This window comes from Abrus precatorius, unplaced genomic scaffold (genome assembly GCF_003935025.1).
Source record: "Abrus precatorius isolate BTA unplaced genomic scaffold, Abrus_2018 Scaffold2, whole genome shotgun sequence".
NCBI classification, from domain to species: Eukaryota; Viridiplantae; Streptophyta; class Magnoliopsida; order Fabales; family Fabaceae; genus Abrus; species Abrus precatorius.
Window position 1 is genome coordinate 13,928,814 of NW_020874362.1, and position 12,417 is coordinate 13,941,230.

Sequence of the window (12,417 nt, forward strand, 5' to 3'; positions counted from 1 at the left end):
TCCCTGCTGGATAGTTGTTCAGCTAATTGTCCAATCTGTGTCTCTAGTTTCTTCATGGAAGCTTCTTGGTTTTTGAAGCTTGTTTGAGTCACCTTCATGAATTGCAGCATAGTTTCTTCCATCTCAGTCAACCTCTCATTCATAGGTCTGGAAAATTTCTGATTTCCTTGAGGTTGAGTGGATGAATTCCTCTGAAAATAAGGCTGTTGTGTTGCTGGACCTGTATTAGAAAAAGGCAAATTTGAGTTAGAATTCTTTGCAGCAGAATATTGATTATTCCAATTAGAATACTGCTGAGTTCTATTATTCAAAAATTGAAATCCAGGGGGATATAATGGCTGTTGTCTCTGAAAATTATTAATATAATTCACTTGCTCTTATGGTTCACTTGTGGATGCCTCACATGCACCATTTGCATGGTTTCCTCCACAAAAATCACAACTTAGCTGACTGGTAGGCATACTCCCTGTTTGCAGATTGTTGATTTGTTGTGTTAAGGCAGCTAATTGTTCTGAAAACATTTGATTTTGTAGCTGATTTTGTGCAAGAAAAGTTTCCAGAACCTTAGCTTCATGACCAGAGTTTCTTCCTTGATTCCTTGAGTTTGAATTCTGATACATTGAAGATGCCATCATGTCAATAATCCTCTGAGCTTCTTCCAAGGACTTTGTATTTAATGAACCTCCAGCAGCAGCATCAACCATTGTTCTTGTTACTGCATTCATCCCATTATAAAAAGTTTCCAATTGCATCCAATCTGGAATACAATGATGTGGACACCTTCTAAGCAGTTCTTTGTATCTTTCCCAAGCTTCATACAATGATTCTCCATCTTCCTGAGCAAAGGATGTAATTTCTCCTCTCAGTTTAGCAGCTTTGGATGGAGGGAAGTACTTGGTTAAAAACTTATTCACAAGTTCTGTCCAGGTTGTGATGCTTCCTTGTGGTTGAGCTTGTAACCAGCATTTTGCTCTATCTCTCAAGGAAAAAGGAAATAGTCTCAGTCTGATGGCTTCTTCACTAACCCCATTTATTCTTATGGTGTCACATAGCTATAGAAAATTTGAAATATGTAGGTTAGGATCATCAGAATTTCCACCAAAAAACTGATCTTGTTGGACTAAGTGTAATAAAGCAGGTTTAATCTCAAAATGGTTGGCTTGAATAGTTGGCCTGATTATAGAAGAGTTAAAACCTTGCATGTTAGGAATAGCATAGTCCCCTAATGTTCTAATTCTATTTTGTTCTGCCATCTCTATTTCTGAATTTAGTTGTCTCAAAGATGTAGGTGTTCTTTTCACTCTAAGATTACTCTGAGATTCTGGAGAATGGACAGCTTCTAATTCACTATCACTCCCTATGACTTTTTCTGCTCTAGACTCTTTTCTCAATCTCTTTAAGGTTATGTCTATGTCAGGATCAAAGACTAGAGTTGATTTGTTTTTGTTTTTGCCACGCATATGCAAATCAAAATGAAGCAAAAGTAAACTACAAGTTAGTATTCAGAACTGCACCACGAAAATTATGCAGTAATTATTAGTAAAAGTAATTGAAACACAAGTTAAAAAGTTACAGAATTATGCAGAATGGACAAAATGTCTAACTACAGACTACTACTATAGAAATTCAGAGAACAAAATACTCAATCTAGCTATTCTTATGTTACTAATGATATTGAAACTCTAATTTCCCCGGCAACGGCGCCAAAAACTTGTTATTTGCAATCTAACACTAGCAAGTGCACTAGGATTGCAGCAAGTGATGAGTAAATTTAAGATCAGAATATCGTCTCCACAGGGAATTTAGGTTTCAAGTACCACTTCACAGAATTATAACCATTTGAGCCATACGAATTTTTGAAGGAGATTTGTAACATATAACAGCAATAAACCAAAGCAATTAAAGCAAAGAACTTGCAGAGAAACAGAGATAAGATTTGTGATGAAATGAAATAGCAATGAAGGATAGTTAGGAATTTACTTCACAAGAATATCAATATCAATCCAATTAAATCCTCTGAACATTCAAGCAATTGAATAATTGACAATCAGTTTCACATATATCTAGCCAAAGGTTAATTCCTTAACTCATTGACCCTAACAATCCACTAAACCTCCCTAATCCCTTAGGTGAGATTCAATTTCAGGTTGCATTAAGAATTAGAACTATAAGATTGCAGAATTAGGTCTCCTTATCCCTAAGAAATCCCTAAACTCTGGTTGCCAATTCAGATCGGAGCAAACAATCCAATTCCCATTGGTAAAGATTCCTCTTGATTAATCAAATGAATTTCCATTCAGAGATTGCATGAAAAGCAGAATTAACAACTCAATTAATCCAAGAACTTAAAGTTCAGAAGATAAAGTCGAATCAATACATCAATTCGAGTTCCATAAACCCCTAACTATGGGAAATTAAGCACACATTGCAACAAAAACAGAGAAAGAAGAAGAAGAAGAAGAAGATGAAGAAGAATGCAAAGCAGCCATGGCCACGAGCTCCAATCCGATCCCTCTTCTTGGAGCTTCAAGCTTCGACCCCAGTCTTCTCTCCACTCTCTCTCAACGAGACTCTAACTAACAAAACAGAAAATGAGCAACCGATCCCGGTTTTCGCGCTTCAATCATGTATATATAGAAACCCCACTTCTGCATGTTGTCACTTTTCTTCACAAGAGTAACCACGCAGAAGCTTTATGTAGTGCGCGTGTTCACTTTCAAGAGCAAGAGTAACCACGCGCAACTTGCAGGGTTGAAGGCTTCTCTGGAACATTCACTTTTATTCAGAATAGTGGCAACGTAGGAGGTCAAGGGATGCGCGTGATCACTTTCGTGAGTAATAGTAACCACGCGCAAGCTGTCCTGATACAAGTGCCTCTGGAACGCTCACTTTCGCTGGCGAGAGTGACAACGCGCAGCTCCTTAGGAATAGAGTCTTCTCTGGAACGTTCACTTTCGCTGGCGAAAGTGATAACGCACACTGGCAACGCTCACTCTTGTAACTAAAAGTGATTACGCACAGGCTCCTCTTCTCATTTAGGCTCTGGAATGATCACTTTCACTAACAATAGTGATCACGCCCAGCCTACATCCCATCATTCTTGTATTTTGGAGTCCAACATTGCCATTCTTCCTCTTCCTTTCCATTGATGATCCATTTCCATGACTTTTGCTCAGCTTATTCCTTCAAAACAAGATAAATTCCTTAAGAACTAAGCATAAATTCTACAAATGCGAAAATAACTACAAATTGAATTAAAACTTTCAATCATTCTCTTTTTCTGAGTTTTTCCTGCTTTCTTCATATATTTTCCTTATTAAATGAGCTAGAATTATGCTAAAATATCAGTAAAAATATGGATTCATCACATATGGTAGAGTGTAGCTGAATTGATGATTTAAGAGAGAAAATAGTACCTAAACACTGCTGAGAAATGAGGGAAACACTGTCCAGTGAGAAGTGATCATGATTTTTAATGTTTCTCACATGAACTTGGCTGATATATATTCATTTAGATAGCAATTCTTGCTTAAAATTTGATGAATGCATTGTGATTGCAATGATGAGTAATTGGATGAACATCTTGATTGAAAATTTTGCAAAAAACACAGAATTGGAAATTGAAAAGTCTGAGAAAAGCAGTTTGCTAATTGGTTTTTGAAAAGTGGAAGAATTACCCTTGGTTTAGTTTGACTGATATTTTAGCATAATTCTAACACATTTGATAAGAAAAATATATAAAGAAAGCAGAAAAACTCAGAAAAAGAGAAGGAATTGAAGTTTTGTTTAAATTTGTAGTTATTTTAGCAATTGTGAAATTTTTGCTTAGGAATTAAGTTTTTAATCTTGTTTTTGAAGGAATAAATTAAGCAAGGATCATATCCATGGAGGTTTGATGACAAGGAAGAGGAAAGAAGCAAGTCGGGACTCCAAAAACACAAGAATAAGAAATTGCAGACTGGGCGTGATCACTATTGTCAGTGAAAGTGATCACTTCAGAGAGGAAAAATATCAGGAAAGCTCTGCGTAACCACTATTGTCATCAAAAGTGATCGTTCCAGAGAGTCTTCAACTTGGCGAGTTACGCTAGTCACTTTTATCAGCAATAGTGATAACGCGCAACTACCTTGGCTCTGCGTTGTCACTTTTATCATCAAGAGTGATAGTTCCAGAGAGCTCTCAATATCAGGAAGTTGCGCGTGGCCACTATTTCTGGGAAAAGTGTTAACGCGCAACCAAAAACTCTCTGCGTAACTACTATTTCTCATAAAAGTGATGACGTGAAAATCTGGGAAATTCTATAAATACCAGAAACGATCTGGAAAAAGGGGATTCTGTTCATTTTCAGTTTTTTTTAGTTACATTCTCGTTAGAGGAAGTGAGAGAGAGGAGGGGGGATTCGAATCTTGGAGCTTCACGAAGAGGATTTGGAGTGGAGCAAGCTTCCATGGCATTTATGAGTTTCTTCTTCTCTTCTTCTCTTTCTTTTCTTTTCTCTGCTGCCATGGCTGTGTAATTCATTCATAGTTAGGGATTGTAGATCTGAAACGAACATGTTGAATTGATTTGGATCTGAATTTCAAGCTTTGAAATAGATTGAGTGATTGATTCTGAACTTCACGTGAAAATTGAATGGAAATTTGATTAACTAAATTCAGAGGAACTCTTGTCAATGGAAATTGAATTTGTTCTTTAGATCTGAACAAATCACCGAGATTATAGTTTTCTTAGGGATAAGAGGCTTTGATTTTGCAATCTTCTGGTTTCTTACACTTAAAGCAATATTGAATTGAATCAGATCTAAGGAATTAGAATGGTTTAATTGAATGTTAGGTTCACTAAGTTAAGGAATTAACCTCTGAATAATATAATGTGAAACTGATTGTCATTCTTTCCAATTGCTTGTTAATTCATAACTTTATTGATTAAACATTGGAGTTTTGGTGAAGCAATTCCCTAGCTATGGTTTCTTCCTCTGTTATCACATAACTGTGTGTTCATTGTTCTATTTTCTGCAAGTCATTTTACTTTTAATTGTTCTAGTTTGCTGTTGTTACATGTTATTACTCTCCTTCCAATTCGAAAAAGCTTAAATGGTTATAATTCTATGAAGTGGTATTTGAAACCTAAATTCCCTGTGGAGACGATATTTGGATCTTAAATTTACTCATTACTTGCTGCAATCCTAGTGCACTTGCTAGTGTTAGATTGCGAACAATAGCCTGTAATTCACAACTCCACTATTTCCATCAAGAGAGCAGAATTGATCTTTGCAATAGTGGATGACTTCTTTGTGGATGTTGGGAAGGTGATTAACAGCAGCATTAAGGCAATTTTAAAATCAAAGGCTGATTCTCTAGCCTTTCCAGGACTGTTAGCTTTGCTGTGCAAGGATGCTGGAGTGGATTTTGCAGATTTCAGAGAACAACTTAAGGCCACTCCTCCTATAACAGCTGCTATGATCAAAGAAATATACACCAACACTCCTGTCACTGCTGCCTCACCTCTTCCAACTAAATTCAAAAAGGAATCTCCTTTGAAGATAAAGTCTCAACTGCAGAGAATTCTGGATAGGCAAGAATCTTTGGCTGCAAGGCAGGATGCTCTCCTTGAAAGTCATAAATCTGGACTTCTTTTGATGGACACTATGATGATGAACACAGGAAAGAAGCTAGGAATGACAAAGAAGCAGTTGTATGAGTCTGAAGTTCAAAATGTGTCATATCTAAGGGCAACTACATTTAACAATCTGCCATTGTTCACTCCTGGCATGCACACTCCTCTAAGAGAAAATGAAGAAAATGAAGAGGAAGAAGAGGAAATCAGTTCAGAGGAAGAAGAGAAAGATGAAGCATAGATTAGGAGTTATTTTGCTTTATTTTACAACTATAAAAGTTTTAGTACTCAGAACAATTTATATTTTGTATAATTCAATGAGCACCTTTGAATGCTGAGAACATTTTAAATCCTTTTCAGTTGTAATGCAATTTGTTTTTAATTACTTTAAATTTCTACAGTACTTATTTCATGCAATTCCTTTAAACTGCTGATGATTTGAATTTCGTTTATGCAGAACACTTCACAATTGCACACAGCACTCACACTTGGACTGCACACTTGCACAAGTTTCATAGAAGGGGGGTGAAATTCTATACTTTTACTTCATGATTTTAAGTTGAAAACACTTCCTGAAAAACACACAAATAATTGAAAAAGAATAATTAAACTGCATTTTTTTAAAAAAATAACTGAAAATAGTGAGATTCTGTGAATTCTGAATTTCAAATTCTTTTAAGTTGTTTTTCCTATTCTCACATGATTGTCACACTTATCATTTTCAAAATGAGGCAGTCTTTCCATTTTGTACATTCAATTCAATTCTGAAAAAGTAGATTGTGAGCTTAATTGTTTAATATTTTCACTTTAATTCCTTGGTGAGACTTGAGCCTTATGCATAACAATTTTTTGATGTGTGAAATGGATCTCATATTTTGCTACACCTCTAGAACATGCATTGTTCTTGATTGAATTTATAATATGTTACAATCACATATATGATGGATGCCTTCCTTGTATATGCTTAAAGCCTAAATAAACCTCCCTTGTATACGCTTAGAGCTTGAAGTGGCGGCTTACCACCACACCTATTGTTCAGCCACCTGATTGGGAGCTTCCTTTCGAGCTCATGTGCGACGCATCCAACTTTGCACTTGGAGCTGTTCTAGCTCAGCGGGTTGGGAGGCTTTCTCATGTAATAGCTTATGCTTCTCGCATATTAGATGCAACTCAAGTTAATTACACCACTACTGAAAAAGAGCTTCTAGCTATTGTATTTGCTTTAGATAAATTTTGTTCATATTTGCTAGGCTCTAGGATTATTGTATATTCTGACCATGCAGCTTTGAAATTCCTGTTGAAGAAGCCCGATGCTAAACCCAGATTGATCAGATGGATGCTTCTCCTTCAGGAGTTTGATATTGAGATCAGAGATAGGAGTGGCGCAGAGAATTTGGTAGCAGACCACTTGAGTAGGATTGAAGGGGGGAATGTTGATCCCTTTCCGATTAGAGATGATTTTCCTGAGGAGCAGTTGATGCAGTTACATGATATTACTTGGTTTGTTGATATTGTGAATTACCTGGTTGCAGGTGTCTTTCCTACAGATGTGTCTTGAGCACAGATAGCTAAACTGAAAAGTGAGGCTAAATATTATGTTTGGGATGACCCTTATTTGTGGAGATTTTGCAGTGACCAGGTGATTCGCAGGTTGATAAATCCATATTTTACCATGTTTTTAGCATAGCTTTTGGTTAATAATTAGGAAAATAGTTCTAAAATAAACTTGAAAAGATCACAAAAATTAAATAATTAGTATAAATTGTTGTTTTGTTGAAATATTAAAAATTGTTTAGATTTTTTGTAGGAGTTCATGCAAAAGATAGAAAGTTGTTGAAAGTGCTTAAAGGAAGGATTAAAAGCTGAAATTAAAGAAGAAAAGTCAAAGAATCAAGCTTGAAGAAATCCTAAGAGCTGGGCGTTACAACTCCAAGTGATTGGCGTTTGAACGTGGATAACTAACTTTCAGAATTCCAAGGGTTAAGTCAAAGAATTAGAGGAACTCTATAAATAGGAATTAGAAACTTAGAAAAAGGGCTTTTTGTCATTTTTTTAGTTTTTGGTATTCAGTTGTAACCGTTTTAACTTCCAAGGGAAGTTAGAGGGAAAAGAGAGGAGCGACTTTTGTTCTTCTTTGCTAGAGGAATCTGGGAGAAGACAAGGTTATGGAGATGGCTCTCTGCTTTTCATCTTCTTTTCTTCTTGCTTCTCTTCATTTCATTGTAATGTGTTTCTAACTCTTTTTGTTAGGGATTTATGGATCTAGAATTGATATATTGATTTCGTTTTGACTCTGAACTTTGAGTATTTGATTTGACTGAGGAATTAATTCTGTGTTTACTTGATCTTTGAATGGAAATTCAATTGATTAATCAGAAAGTAACCTTCACTAATGGAAATTGGGTTTGTTGCTTGGATCTGAATTAATTCCCAAAACTATTGATTTTCTTAGGAATAAGTGATCTTAGTTTTGCAATCTTTTGGTTCTAATTCGTAATGCAATATTGAGCTAAATTTGGCCTAAGGAATTAGGGAGATTTGTTTAAATATTAGGACCAATGAATTGAGGAATCAATCTTTAGTTATTGTAAAGAGAAACCGATTATCAATCAATCAATTGCTTGAATGTTCAGAGGCATAACTGAATTGATATTGATATTTTAGTGAAATAAATTCTTAACTTTTCTTCCTTTCGTAATTCATTCAAATATTACAAATTAACATTCTGTTTTTAACAATATCTCATTTCTTTAATTCTGAAATTTAATTTCTTGCATATTGAAATCTGTTCAATGAATTGTTTGGTGCAAATGGTTATTATCTTGTGAATTGGTGATTAAAAATAAGATCCTAGAGGACGATACTTGGGACTCAATCTGATTTCCACATTTTATAACTTGCTACAACTACCTAGTACACTTGCTAGTAGTGAATTACACCATTTAAGTACTATGATATAGAAAAAGTGTAACAACCCCAAACTTAGTTTCTTGCACTCAATCTTGAGTCAACTCAAAAGAAATACCTCTTTTAAGGAAAGGGAATTATTTTTGTTGACTAAGTTTGGCAAAAGCAAGAAGTGGGGAACAAGGAAATGAAGTGCAAGGGTGGGGGGAAGGTATGTGCAAAGAAGGCCTCAATCATCTAGATGGAAAATTGCACAATGCATATTTAATTAAGAAACAAGGCAAGTTCTAGAAGATGAATGCAAAAATACATGTAATATGCACACAGAAAAGAAGTAAAAGGCCTAATTCACCCGACAAGAAAATATGTTCAAAATGGTAGGGACAGTAAATATGTACAAAAATGAGAATGAGTAAGAGTTGGATGGGAAATGCAATCAGAGCATAAAAGCAAAATTACAAAAGGGAACTAGATTAAAAGGAAAAGAGAAGAAATGAAATGAGGAAAATATTTTTGTATTTTATCTAGTACGATGCAGGAAAAGTAAGCTACAAATAAATGCAAAACAGGGACAAAGAGTTCACCCCCCTTTTATTGATGATGTACTCAAAGTCAGGGGCACAATGATGCTCCTCTTGATGGAACTGAGGTCATCTAAGAAGAGAAAGAAAAGAAAACACAAAAGGTGGACTAAGTGGCATCTTCATCAGAGGTGGATGAGGTGGCACCTTCATCTTCCTCTGCTTCTTCTGCTTCCTCTGAGGAATTGGAGCTGGGGGTAGTGGGATTGAATGGAGGCAGGTCATTCTGAACAGCAGCTCTGAGGAAAGGGGCAGGGGAAATGGGAGCATAATAGATCTAGTCTGAAGTCATCCCCATCTTCTTGCCAATGTTCATCATCATAGTCTCCAAGAGGAGGAGCATGTTGTTCTGACCAGAGTGGATGGCAGCCTGCCTCTTTGCTATTTGCTGCAGCTGCTCCCTGATTGTTGCAGGGGTCTCCTTCCTGTATTCCGCTGGCAGAGTGAGGCTTGGGTCTGAAGACTTCTTTGGCTTAAATAGGTCCTTCACCAAGGCAGTGGAAATGGAGGGGAGTGCTCTAACTCTCTACTGGTAGTCTCCAAAATCAACACCTGCATCCTGGCACAACGTAGTGATTAGAGAGGGAAAAGCTAGAGAATATCTGCTCCTTTTAAGGACTTCCAGCATGGCGCTGTTGATGACCTCCCCAACATGGATGGGCATGCCAGTGAGAATAGCATAGATGAGTTTTGCCCTCTTCACTGTAATGGTGAAGGTGTGGATGATTGGCATGAATGAGCTGACAACGAAGATACTCCACACCATGGCAGCAGGGAGAAGGTGTTTGGTGGTCAGATTCTTGGGCTGCATTTTACAATCAAATTCCCAATTTTCTCCTTCAATGCAGATTGTTTGAAGTATAGGATGGTAATCTTTTTCCTTCTGTTTGCAGAATACAGTGAAATCCAGTTGGCCAGGTTGCTTCTGTAAAGGAGGGATGTTTAAAACCCTATGGATGGTGGTTAGAGTGAAACTAACTTGCTTACCCCTGACCATGGTGTGCCTGGGGGCGTAAGTGTCAGCTTCAAGGTGCAGGGCATTAGCATAAAATTCCTGGGTGATGTCCTTCCACCCATTGCCTGCACAGGAAGTGAAAAGTCCCCAGCCACGCCTGTCTATTTCCTCCTAAAACTGTTGAAATGTCTCCTGCTGGATTTCAAAATTCCTGTCCTGGACAATCTGGCGCTGCAGGATGTTCTCCTTGAAATATTGCTCGTGCTCTAAGGACCTGAACCTGGGGTCATGGGTAGGAGCGGGCTGAGATGAAGAGGCTTCAGCTGTCCTGCTCCTCTTGGTTCTGGGGGTGTTCCTTCTAGGAGTGCTAGACATTATCCTTGAGCCAAAGTGACCACTATGGCCTATGAGAGTGGCCACTTTCACAAAGAACGAATTGTACCGAGCATGAATGAGTACCCAAAGTTTTTGCTACTGTCAAAGTCCCTGCAAAAATTCTGAGTCTACAAAAAAAATAAATTATTTACATAAAATTGAAGTGTATCAGAGATCTCTCTACTCATCACAGCTCAAATGAAAACAAAAATTTAATTGAAAGAATGCAAAGGGAAAGAACAAAATTTCTTACTCATGACAGGGGCCTTGGTTGAAGGAAATGATGGGGGAGTACATATCCACCTCTTCAATCTCCTCCAAGGGAACTGAGTTCTCCAAAAAATGCTTCGGGCGATGTCCATTCACTATGAAACATTTACTAGTGGAGTCACTCTTGATTTCCACTGCACCATTAGGAAACACTTGTGTGACTATAAATGGACCAATCCACCTTGAGAGAAGCTTTCCAGGCATAAATTTGAGGCGAGAATTGAACAAGAGCACCTTTTGACCAACACAAAATTCTTTCTTGGCTATCAACTTGTCATGGTACCTCTTGGTTTTCTCCTTATAAATTCTGGCATTTTCATATGCCTCTAGATGTAACTCTTCCAGCTCTTGCAATTGAAGCTTTCTTTGCTCTCCAGCTGAGTCATAGTGCAGATTACAAGCCTTCACTGCCCAGTACGCCTTGTGCTCTATCTCCATTGGTAAATGGCAAGCTTTGCCAAAGACTATTCTATAAGGAGACATGCCCAAAGGTGCTTTGAATGCAGTCCTGTATGCCCACAAGGCATCATCTAGCCTGCGACTCCAATCTTTTCTGTGGGGCTGCACAACTCTTTCAAGTATTTTCTTAATTTCTCTATTGGAGAGTTCAACCTGGCCATTTGTTTGAGGGTGGTAGGCTATGGAAACTTTGTGCAGAACTCCATATTTTCTCAGCAAAACTTTCATTGTCTTGTTGCAAAAATGACTTCCTTGGTCACTAATGATGGCACGTGAGATGCCAAACCTGCAAAATAAGTTGGAACGAACAAATTCTGCAACAACTCTAGCATCATTAGTCTTGGTGGCTTTAGCTTCTACCCATTTTGAAACATAGTCAACAACAAGTAAAATGTACAAGAAACCAAAAGAAGAGGGAAAGGGACCCATGAAGTCAATACCCCAGACATCAAAGATGTCATTGTATAGGATAGGTTGCTGAGGCATTTCCTATCTCTTGGTGATCATTCTCCTGACTTCTGGCAGCTTTCACAGACAGAGTATGTTTGCCAAGAGTCTTTGAAAATGGAGGGCCAGTACAATCTTGAGTCCAACACCTTTCTTGCTGTTCTTTGAGGTCCAAGGTGTCCTCCCACAACCGAATTGTGGCAAAACTGCAATATGGATGGGATCTCTTCATCAGGGACACATCTTCTGATCACTTGATCATTACAGAACTTCCATAAGTAAGGGTCGTCCCACACATAGTGCTTGGCATCGCTCTTGATCTTGTCCCTTTGAATTTTTGATGCATTTGTTGGGAAAACTCCTGCAACCAAAAAATTAACCAAATCAGCATACCAAGGTACATGTGATGTGCACAACTCTAAGAGTTGTTCATTAGGAAAATCATCTTTGAGGGGAATGAGTTCAGGGACTCCCTCTATTCTGCTTAAATGGTCTGCTACCAAGTTTTGTGCTCCACTTCTGTCTTTAATCTCCAAGTCAAATTCTTGAAGTAAGAGCATCCACCTTATTAGCCTGGGTTTAGAATCTGTCTTTTTTAACAAAAACTTCAAAGCAGAATGATCAGTGAACACCACAACTTTTGATCCTAACAGATATGATTTGAATTTATCTAATGCAAACACTATGGCCAACAATTCCTTTTCAGTTGTGGTGTAATTGGATTGTGCAGTGTCTAAGGTCCTAGAAGCATAATAAATGACATGAGGGACCTTACCAACCTGCTGTGCAAGGACAGCTCCCACTGCA

The 12,417-nt window shown here is 37.6% G+C and overlaps 1 non-coding gene across 1 annotated transcript; it reads left to right on the forward strand.

Annotated features, from left to right (window-relative positions):
- The first annotated feature begins 762 nt into the window (after positions 1-762).
- On the forward strand, positions 763-869 carry LOC113860273. Its single transcript, XR_003503728.1, has one exon. It is a non-coding gene; the product is annotated as a small nucleolar RNA R71 (small nucleolar RNA).
- Positions 870-12,417: the final 11,548 nt, after the last annotated feature.